Genomic DNA, 12,082 nt, shown 5'->3' on the forward strand with positions numbered 1-12,082 from the left:
CCTAAATCCTAAGCAGGCTCCACACTGTCAGCACAGAGTCCGACACGGGACTTGAGACCATGACCCAAGACAAAATCAAGAGTCAGTTGCCTAACTGACTGAGCCGCCCAGGCACCCCAGTTCTTCCTTTTAAACATTAGAAAATGAGGGTTAGATAGTGTAATTGACTAAGTTGTCTGCATTATTCATATACACATAGGGCATCAATAGTACATGTAAATTTCATTACATAATTGGAAGGAACAACAATCCCCAGCCACTTAAACAGATATTCCAAACTGAATGAAGGATGCACAGGATTTCTTTGTTATTTGTTTCAACTGTATATGAATCTACAATTATCTCAAGGAAAATTTCAATAAAGGAAGATATATTTAAGTGAAAGAAAATCAAATTTTCTAGAAGCCACATCCTGCTCTAGGAAGAAATCAGGAAACAATCTTTCCCTCTAAATAGCATTTCGAAATGTTTCATTAACAGTCATTTAATTTCTTGGTATAGAAGCCAATGCCTGTAAGAGTTAATGACATAGAAATCACAATACCAAAGACAGTGCCAAACAAATTCACATCCACTTAGAAATAAATGTGCCATAGCACTGGAAATGTTCTTCGCACGTTCAGCTTTATAAAGTCTGTTATAGGGAAGTTTTACAGCTAACTCTGGTCCGTAAGGATAAACCTGGTCAATGGGGGCCACTCTTAGGGCTGTTGGAGCCAACAGCGGTATCGGTGCACTGTTGTCACTGTTAGTGGTTCAGGCATTTGCACAATAGTGGCCACTTGTGTCTAATGTGGGGGCCACCACAATTCCAAACCATCTGTAATGGAAAGAAAATATCAGATCCTGATTTCTATTTGGGCATCTCTTGTAGAACACACAGGCTTGTGCTGGAGCTCCCAATGGTCAAATACAGTTTGGAATTTTAAAATAATACATCAAGGTAGGAAGACGGCTGTATGATTGGTGACTTCCTAGCATCCAGCAGCACAGATTTCACTCTGTCCCCTTCTTTTTAATGGGCCCCTCTGTGTTCAATACCCCTGCCATTTGTCTAGTCCAGACAACCTGTTTCATTTTCTCCAGAGCAGTGCTGTCTAATTGCACTTTCTACAGTGATAGAAATGTTCCGTTTCTGTACTGTCTACAAGAGAGTCACTAGCCACATGAGGCTTTTGAGCACCTGAGTGCAGCCGGTGGGACTGAGGATGTTTAATTGTATTTAATTCTATATGATTTTAGTTAGTTAAACTTTAAATGTAGTTAGCCACATTTGGCTAGTGGCTACCCCACTGGACAGCTCAGCTCCAGAGAATTAGCCTCCAGCGGAAGTGGGGTAAATTCAGTTTCTGAGGTGCTTACACAGCTTTGATCCCATCTTGCTTATTTCAGTCTTGCCCCCTTACCCCACCTCCAGAGACAGCTTGTGACACGTATTTGTGGGAATTTGAGACATTCCATGGTATAAATTGCCTTGGTTTTCAGATTTCTTACTGCAGGGCTCAGTATCACAGGTAGAATTGTGTCCTTGCCAATTATATATGTTGAAGTCCTTCTTCTTGTGTCTCAGAATGTGACCTTATATGGAAATAGGGTCTTTGTAGCTATAATCAGTTAAGATGAGGTCATTACAGGGGCGACTGAGAGGGTCACATTAGGGGTATGACTCAGTTGGTTAAGCGTCCAACTCTTGATTTCAACTCAGGTCATGATCTCACAGTTGATGAGATTGAGCCCTGCCTTGGGCTCTGTGCAGACAGCTGGGAGCCTGCTTGGGACTCTCTCTTACTCCCTCTTTCTCTGCCACCCTCCCCCCCACCTCTATGTCTCTCCAAATAAATAAATAAACATTAAAAAAAAAAGATGAGGTCATTAAGGCAGACCTTAATCCAGTATGGCTGGTGTTTTTCTAGAAAGGAGGTATTGGTATGTAGGGATGTGGACACAGGGAAAATACCATATGTGGATAGAGGCAGAGACTGGGTGATGCTCCCACAAGCCAAAGAACACAAAGATTGCCAGGAAGCCACCAGAAGGTGGGGGTGAGGCGTGGAACAGCCCTCAAAAGGAGCCCATCCCTCCCAAGCTCGGATGTTTGGCTTCGGGTCTCCAGAACTGTGTGAAATAAATCTCTGCTATTCAAGCCATTCACTTCCTGGCACTTGGTTACAGCAGCCCTAGGAAACGAAGACCCTCTGGGTTCAGTTTTCTCTCTGTCACACCTCCTGCTTTAGAGCTTTCCTGCTTGTGTTGCAGTTGCCTTTCCTATTCTCCTCATCTTTGTGGTCATGTATCTTAAACAAAAACCTTTACTACCATGTGGGAACTTAGGAAGGGTGAGACCAGCTGTGTCCATATGTCATCTTTCCTGAAAGTCTGGATTTTATTTTATTTTTTAGAATTTCTTTAATGTTTATTTATTTAGAGAGAGAGCTGGAGAGGGGCAGAGAGAGAGTAAGAGAGAGAATCCCAAGCAGGCTACCTCTTGTGAGTACAGAGCCCGATGTGGGGCTTGAACTCATGAATCGTGAGATCATGACGTGAGCCAAAATCAAGAGTTGGATGCTTGACTAACCGAGCCACCCAGGCACCCCTTCCTGAAAGTCTGGATTTTAAGAATTCCTTTTTAACTAAATAGAAATTATTTATTTATTTTTTTAGAGGAGGTAATTTGGCACACATCAATTTATTTATTTATTTATTTTTTTTTACAAATACTTTATTGTCAAATTAGTTTCCACATAACACCCAGTGCTCATCCCCACAAGTGCCCTCCTCCATGCCCATCCCCCCTCCCCCCCACATCCATCAGTCCTCAGTTTTTGTCAGCATTCAAGAGTCTCTCATGGTTTGCCTCTCTCCCTTTCCCCCACCATTTCCGCCCTTCTTCTCCCCCTTGTTCCTCCGTCAAGTTCCTCCTAATCCTCCTATACGTGCACACATATGATATTTGTCCTTCTCTGCCTGACTTATTTCGCTCAGCATAACACCCTCAAGGTCCATCCATTAACTAAATAGAAATTATTTATTTATTTTTTTAGAGGAGGTAATTTGGCACACATCAATTTATTTATTTATTTATTTTTTTTTACAAATACTTTATTGTCAAATTAGTTTCCACATAACACCCAGTGCTCATCCCCACAAGTGCCCTCCTCCATGCCCATCCCCCCCCCCCCCCCCCCCCCCCCCCCCCCCCCGCCCCAGCTCAGTATTTCCTTAAAGCAGCAAGATGCCTTTGTTGAGAAAACAAATTAAAATTTCTCCCATGGGGCTCAGCACTGGTTGGAGGAAGAAAAGCAAATCATTTTTAGTGGAGACATGTCTCTACTAACATCTTTACTTTGTTTAAAATAGAGGAAGGAAGTTAAAACTCCAGATGCCTGGGGGTGGCAGGGAAGTGGGAGAGAGTGGAATATTCATATTTTTGCCTACATATGATGCTATATCACCCAGGAGAGAGGTTCAGACCTGTAAATCTGATAAGTGATTGCTGCAGTGTCTGTTTAGCCAGGAATGACATAAAGTTGGGAGTCAGGAAGAAAAGCAAGACTGTTACAAGCCGTGTATTTATAAACTATTTGATGGAGGCAAGATTCCAGATTGAATAAGAAATAAATGATTGAGTGTCTCAGATTGCATCTTGGGGATTTCAGCAAGCACAGCCACAAGGATTCTCCGGAGTGGAATGAACTGAGTTCTTATTTTACATTTAAAAGAGGAAAATCCAGGGGCTCCTGGGTGGCTCAGTTGGTTGAGCCTCTGACTTGGGCTCAGGTCATGGTCTCAGGGCTCCTGGATCAAGACCTGCGGTGTCCTGTGTCATCAGCACCAGACAGCCTTGGATCCTCTGTTTCCCTCTCTCTTTGCCCCTCCCCTAATCTTGTGTGTGTATGCTCTCTCTCTCAAAAATAAATAAACATAAAAAAGAAAGAAAATCCCTGAAGGATTAAAGAGAATTTTCTTTACTATCCCATCCTGTTCCCTTCTCCCATGTAGCAAACTTATTTTTTTTTGCCAATTTTGTCTAAATAGCATTAAATTTCATTCCAACCTTCTGAATAATAGTAATACTAAAAGGTTATATTTATTGAACATTAAGATGTGACTGCATTTCAGTTATCTATTGCTGTTGAGCCACCTCAAACGTAGTAGCTTAAAACAACATGATTTATTATTTCTCACCATTTGTCATTCTGGTTCTGCCTGGAATGTCCCACCTGGATGCATTCAGCTGGGTGAGTGGCCAGTTCTCTGTGTGGCTAACTTGGGCGTCCTCATAGCATGGAAGCCCAAGGGGAATCATTTTAACAGCAAAAAAGTAGAAACTGCCTGTCCTCTTACGGCGCTGGCTTAGGAGCCCCAGGATGTCATTTTTACTGCAGTGTGCCCATCATAAGCACGTCAGACTTGAAGTTTCAGTTGATTACAGTACTTGCTGAAGGCCATCTCTGTATTTAGATTTCAGTAGATTCACTCTCTACAAATTCATGGGTCCATATATGTCTTGTTATTCTTAATAGGGGAAAAAGTACTTTGAGTTCAATCATTATGGTGATTTTTCAGGATACTTAATAAGTGTGTCAGCCAAATTAAGAGTTTTCAGAGCAATAACTAAACATGCCACTTACATCCCACCACAGTTTTAAAAAATGCCTTCATGCAAACTTTAGAAACTAGAAAAATAAAGTCAGCAGGCCAGCCCCGATTCAAGGCCAGGAGAAGCAGACCATGCTGCTTGGGGCAAGAAGCAGCTTGTGTATACAGAGATGGGAGGAATTATTTGAGACTATCTACCAAAGCCCTGCACTGGCTTAATGCTTTACATGTGTTCTCTTGTTTAGTTTGTACTAAACAAACATGCCACAGACCTGACACTACTTGCCTCATATTCTTTAATGCCCAACCAAAGCCAGGACTTCCCCCACACCAAGTATCTTACCCTTCCTCCAACTTTGAACGTGAAAAGAACTCCAGATTTAGTTAGACAGCCAGGGGTCTGAATCTGACTCTGTTCCTTGCTGGGAGCATTTCTTAGCTATGAGTAAAGAGCAGTTCATCTGTGCAGGGGAATTGTAGATAGAGTCTTACTTAAAGGGCTCTGGGAATATAACATATAGTTGAAGGAACTGGGATATTAGAAAAGAAGGTCAGTGGTTTTAAAAATGAGATTAAGGAATCAAGAACACTTTTTGATGTCTCTCACTAGCATTTCTATTAGTGAATCATACCCATTGTTCAGAAAAAAGGACAAATAAAATTTGAGAGTGGTTTGGAAAGACCGTTCTAGTTATCTATTGCTTTGTATGAAGCCACCCAAATTTTCATGGCTTAAAACAATAGGTTATTATTCCTCACAGATCTGTGGGTTTACTGGGTTAAGAATTCCCGAAGGATTTATTGTCATGGTTGTCTTTGGAAAACACAATCTGCCACCAAGTCCTGTCTAGATTCCTCATTAGTAACATCCCAAAGTGGCATTTTTTTATGAGCCCTTTCCCTGCTGTCTCATCTTAGCTATTTTGGCAGATTCGACCACCCATAGTATCTTTGACTAGGAAAACCTGTATGTTAACTACACTGGAATTCAAATAAAACTTTAAAACAAAGTATTAGGCAGTATATAAGATATTCCACAATCTAAACTTTGCAGGACCCTCAAAGGTTAGGAAAATATATACTGACCACAATACCTTACCATGAAAACATACACAAGTGTAAATTGGTGTCTTGGGTTTGTATGTCACCCGAACAGCTTTTAATCTGGGCTACTTTAATTTGATAGAAAATATCAGAATAATATATATGAGGAAATAAGAAGACTTATAATGGCCTCTTTCTAATTCTAAAAGCTTCATTCCATGTAAGTTTGATTTACATCAGAGACTATTTTAAAGAATTTGTAAAAATACTAAATTATAGGGGCACCTGGGTAACTCAGTCGGTTAAGTGCTCGACTCCTGATTTCAGCTCAGGTCATGATCTCATAGTTCATGAGTTCAAGCTCCTCACTGGGATTCTCTCTCTCCCTGTCTCTCTGCTCCTCCCTGGTATGTGCACGTATGTGCTCTCTCTTGTTCAAAATAAATAAATAAATAAGCTTAAAAAATACTAAATTATCAGTTTAATAAATCAGCAACACAAGAATTAGAGTATTGTCACTTGTGTACTGCAAGTCATTCTGTAGACAGGGAAATAAGGGGTTAGAGAGAGACATTTCATTAGGAACATTAGGTTTGTGTATGTTTAGGAGAGAATTGTCAAAGTAATGATGAGCTTAGAGATTATAGTAAATGAGTGCTAGAAGCCACTGGAATGCGGGCTTGGAGAATTTAGGGAACTATGCCTTCTTCAAAGATTTAAACGTGTGTCATCTGCTGGGAAAGACATTTTGGGTAGTTCTGCCTGATAGAACTAGGTAGAAATTACAAAGTTCAGTGTAAAGACTTTAGGTCAACAAAAGGCATTTTCCAATATTACAGCCCATGTTTAGGGCTAATGCTCCTGAAACATTGAGGTTTCCATTTTTAGAAATGCTTAAACAGAACCCAGATTAGCATCTTGCCAGACTGAAGTAGAGGGTGGATCTGGGGCTGGATGACTGGGAGGGTTTGAAATTTCAGACTTCTTTTTTTTTTTTTTTTTTTTTTAAATTTCAATGACATTCTAAGGTTCCTGACAGCACTGTTTCTACCAAGCAGCACATGGGAAAAAGACTCACTGCATTTCTAACAAAGGTTCATGCAAATGTCTCAGAAAAACTTTAAGATTCCAATTGCTGAATGTTCAAAGGCCAGGAGTGGATGGTGCACAAAAGAGGAGGGATAAATAATTCATAAGCTTCTGAAAAAATGTTCAACCCTGCTGGTAAGAAAATAAATGCAAATTTCAATATCCACAAGATGCCAGTTTTCATTCATTAAATTGGTGAAAGTAAGAAAAATAATATACAAGTTTTATTGTGTGAGCAGTATCAACATGACTGGTGAAAACAATTTGTTTAGGCTTTCCAAGAAGCAGATTAGCAATGTGCATCCAAAGCGCTCAAAATCTTGAAGCTGCTCTATATGAATTTTTGGTCATATTGAAGAATTATTGTTATTAGAGGTAATTATGGTGTTATAGTTAAAGTTGAAAACAAAAATCCTTTTTTATATTTTAGAATGCATATTGAAGTATTTACAGATGAAAACATCTCTAGAATTTGTTTCACAATTATCTGTTGGAGATTGGGCGTGTTTGCATAGGAGTGTGGATGAAAAATGACTGGTTGAATAGTCATCGTTGTTGAAGCTGGGAAATGGTTACTTGGGGATTCATTTTTCTGTTTTCTCCATTTTTTATGTGTGTAAAAATTTCCATAATAAAAAGTAAAAACAACAACAGTAAAACCACTTCACATCCTCCAACCTAAATAATTTTCCATTTAGGCATATATCCCCGATGAAGTAATCTGAATAGCTTACAAAGTTTTATGCAGAAAAGTGATTTCTAAATGCTCCCAGGCTCCTAGTGGGCAGCATCAGTCACCTGTGCAAACCATTCAGTGGCATCCCTTTGCTGTCAGGATTAAAACCTGTCAGAACTTGAACCCACCTGCAAGGCTTTGGATCATCTGATCCAAAGTGATACCTTCCACTTGCCAGGTGCCCCAAAGCACCCTGGGACCAACCACTTTGAGCGTCTCTCAGGAAATACCCTCCTTTAGATCAACACCTACTCCTACTTCAGATCCCAGGTCGATACTGCTTCTTCAGGGAAGCATGGCTGCATTCCCCAGATGGGGTTAGTCCCTTGGTTCCGTGCTCTCACAACACACTATATTCCTCATTTTTAGTCCTTCTTTCAATTCAAATTAAGTAGCTAATTAGATACTTAGACACTAGCTGCTTAATGACCCCCTCACCCGCCATCAGTGACCTCCATTCTCTTACTGTGTCTTCTAGAATTCCCAAATACAGCAGGGATTCAATAATTACAGTTTAAATCAATTGACTCAGAAAAGTAATATAAACCCAATCCAGCCCATCAAACTCTGTGATTAGCTTGAACTCCTTGCTTATATTTCTGAGTGTTAAATGGAATGGCAGGTTTTCCAAAGGCAATTGTAGGATGAGAGGCTTAATTTAAGGAGGGTGCAGTGGTGCCTGGGTGGCTCAGTCGGTTAAGTGTCGGACTTCAGCTCAGCTCATGATCTCATGGTCTGTGGGTTCGAGCCCCGTGTCGGGCTCTGTGCTGCCAGCTAGCTCGGAGCCTGGAGCCTGCTTCAGATTCTGTGTCTCCCTCTCTCCCTGACCCTCCCCTGCTCACACACACACTCTCTCTCTCTCTCTCTCTCTCAGAAATAAATAAAACATTTTTAAAAATGTAGGGAAGGGGCACCTGGGTGGCTTAGTCGGTTGAGCGGCCGACTTTCGCTTAGGTCATGATCTCGCGGTTCGTGGGTTTGAGCCCCGCGTCAGGCTCTGTGCTGACTGCCAGCTTGGAGCCTGGAGCCTGTTTCAAAGTCTGTGACTCCCTCTCTCTCAGACCCTCCCCTGCTCACGCTGTCTCTCTCTCTCTCTCACCTAGAAATAAATAAAACATTAAAAAAAAAAACCTGTATAAAAAAAATGTAGGGAAGATGCCTCCTTTGCCTTATGAGAAAACCACATCTCAAATGTCCCCCAAACCAAAATCACCCTCATTCGATAGGACCACTTTGTACAACAGTGCTTGATAGAGTAGAGAAAAACTTCAAAATGCCAATATCTGAGACATGATGAGGTGATTAGGAGTAAAAAAGAAAGAACTGCAAGTTGCACGGTGTGACTCTGGCTTTTATTTCATTAGCTCAGGAATATATGTTCTAGAGGCGGCTGCTTCTCTTAGGGCTTCTGGTCTATGATAATGAGGTCAACAACCTTTACTCAAGGAGAGATGTTCCTGTTAATTAGGTAATGAGTGGGACTTTGCCATGCTCTATATTAAATTAATTTAATTTCCAGAGCAGAAGAGTCTACTTCCTGGCTAGCTCACTTTCAGAATCCAGACAATGGAAATTAGGAGGCAATAGAAAAGAAATGTCATCTCTAAATTCTACTGCAATTCCTGGTGGCTCACATTCAGGCCAGAATGCCCCTCACTCTGGATTTGGCTGATTGTTTCCCACGATTAGATTCAGATGAAACACTTCTTGGTAGAATCCTATGTAGATGATGGCGGGAGACACATGATGCTATTTCGGTCTCCCACCCCACTGCACACACACTTTAAAAATAGACAATACTCTAATAACCGTAAGGCTAAGCCTTTGAGAATTCAAACGGACAGCTTATTATCCTTTTATATTTTGACTGGGCCAGAAACTCAAAGATTTTGTTTATTTCTGAATAAACAAAGATCTGGGCTCATTGTTGATTAGCTTTTTCAATTAAACACCATAAACTTTGGCCGAAGATCCTAGACGTACTCACCATAGACTCCAAAGCACTTTTCAAAACTTCCCCCAACAGGGAGTCAATACTTTGTTTGGAAGAATTGCCCAAATGTCACACAGAGGGAAATCTTAGACAAAGCCTGAAGATATGTGGCCAAATGGACATTCTCAATATAGAGCAATTATCTTGTTTATCTGAGTGGTGTTATTTGCTTTCATTCATTCACTCAAATAATTATTGAGCCAAGCCCTGTCCTAAGTGCTGGGTTATAGCTAATGAACTGAGCCACCAAACCATCTTTCTCCTCCTACTCCAACAAAAATGTTGCCTCTTTTTTAAAAAGGAAATGTTTGTGACAGATTAAAAATGTGTCCTTTTGAAACGAATCATTGCTATTTCTGTATTTAGAGAGATAAATAAGTCCATAGGAAAAAAAAAGGCTCCTGAAAGAATGTTGGTGCTTGTTAGCTTTTCTCATGAAAAGGCAGTTCTTTCAGCATTTATATGTACCTGACTGGCGTTTTTCTGTGTTTTTCCTGTGCTACCATGTTTCTGTGTAGCCATGAACTTGTATTAGTAGCCCAAGTGTGTTGGCCTGAGGCTGAATGGCGTAGATTAAAGGAAAACCCTGTTATTTACAGGGGGTGGGGGAACAAAGACAAGCTTTGAAAGGCTTTCTCTGGAGGTCCTGTGGAAGTGGGGGGATAAGGAAGTGTATAGAGAAGATGTAATCGCATTATTGCCCAGGGTTCCCTTTACCCTCCCAGCGACCCCATGAGAGAGAGTCAGTAGACCGATGGAGAAGATGGAGAACTAGCTGAGAAGAGCTGAGCTGAACATGTCTGGAGAAACTTCAAGCATATGTCCTGTTCAAATACAAAGGGGGGCCAGCATGAGAAGAGGAGAGTCAGTCTGGAGATCATTGATTTGAACCGTTAGCTTACCTTGGAAGGCGTTTCAGACCACAAGTGTGCCAGGAGGAGGCACACTGAGCCTGCGTTGGCTGGACTCAAAGCTGGGTGCTGGGGTAAACGGTGCTGAGATGTGTGCTCCTGCCCTCATGGGACATCTGTTCCTAGAAAAAGGCACAGATGATGCATGGGTGTGACACAAATAAGGAATATTGAATGTTTAAATATAGGAACCAAGCAGAAAGAGGGGGACAGGGAAGTACTGAGACCCTTCGGGGGAGGCCTCCGAGGCAAGACCATCAAGGTGAGATGAGAGTTGGATTAAAGCGTGAGAATGAGCAACGTTTGCTTGTGAACCACCAGGACTGCAGTACAGCTGACTGGTGACTTTGGTTTCTGCAGAAAGATCCTGACTTTGCCTCCTATTTCCATTTTCTAGATTCTGAAAGCGAGCTGGCCAGGAAGTTCTCTCTTTTACTCAAACAATTTGAGAAGTCGAGAAAGGGGAGAATGAATTTTGTTTTGAACTCCAAATTTAGTACCACTTTAATTCATTGAAAGAATTCAAATGAAGCTCACTGATCAAAATCTGCTTACTAATTCCTATATTTGAAGCAACCACAATGTGCCATGAGACATCTAATGTTGGATCTTTATGCGGGAACAAGTACATCTCCATCCATCAGCCAGTACTATGGGGATCCATCCCAGGCATTTCTTCCCCACCTCATGGGCATGTAAAAGCAACTATGCTGTTATCTATAGCTAAGTCCCTTGGTATCTTCGAATATTTGGAAGTTCATCATGCAAACAATAATTTATTTGATCACAGTAATACCTTTTTTCAATTCCATTGTTAAGTAGGTAGCTAATCACTTTATCTAGGTCCTTTATCTGAAAAACTGTCACTAGCCTATGACCAGACAATAATAATTGCTTTCTGGTTCTCTTTGTAATATTTTATCACAGTTCCATAAAAGGATCAAAGTTAAGTCTACACAGAGCAGCATTTAAGAGGACTCATGGTTGTGGGGTTCCTGGGTAGCTCAGTTGCTTAAGCGTTCGACTTCAGCTCAGGCCATGATCTCACATTTCATGGGTTCAAGCCCCATCCTGGGCTCTGTGCTGACAGCTCAGAGCTTCCTGGAGCCTGCTTCAGATTCTGTGCCTCCCTTGCTCTCCTGGCCCTCTCTTGCTCATGCTCTGTCTCATTCTCTCTCTCTCTCTCAAAAATAAGTAAACATAAAAAAAACAGTAAATCAAAAGAGGGCTCATGGTTGTAAGGATTGTATAAAGATGCTGGAAAAGCGGAATCAGCATAACATAACACAGGGAGACACTCTGCTTTCGCATTACATTGGATGATCCCAAGAACGGAGCCATGTATGGGGAGCTTGCCATGTGTCAGGCCTGGGACTGAACACTGCTTGCATCCTTTTGTTGAATTCCCATGAACACCCTGTAAGACTGAGCATTCCCATTTCACAGAGAAAGAAACTGAAATTCAGAAAGGAGCCATGGTTCGTGGATACACTGCCAGGTAGTAACCAGGGAATGTGGGCTTTCTGACTCCAAAGCCTGTAGCCACTCTTAATCACTATGAAATGCTGCTTTTCTTTCCATTTTAATTCACTGAAAGATTTAGACATTTCATAGAAAAACCACACAGCTCATCTACTGCTCACTTCTCAACCCTTGGCATTCCATGCAGAAACCCACTTTCTAGTGACATTGGTGAAATGCCATACAATA

This window comes from Hyaena hyaena, unplaced genomic scaffold (genome assembly GCF_003009895.1).
Source record: "Hyaena hyaena isolate Hyena2069 unplaced genomic scaffold, ASM300989v1 scaffold_186, whole genome shotgun sequence".
Classification (NCBI taxonomy): Eukaryota; Metazoa; Chordata; class Mammalia; order Carnivora; family Hyaenidae; genus Hyaena; species Hyaena hyaena.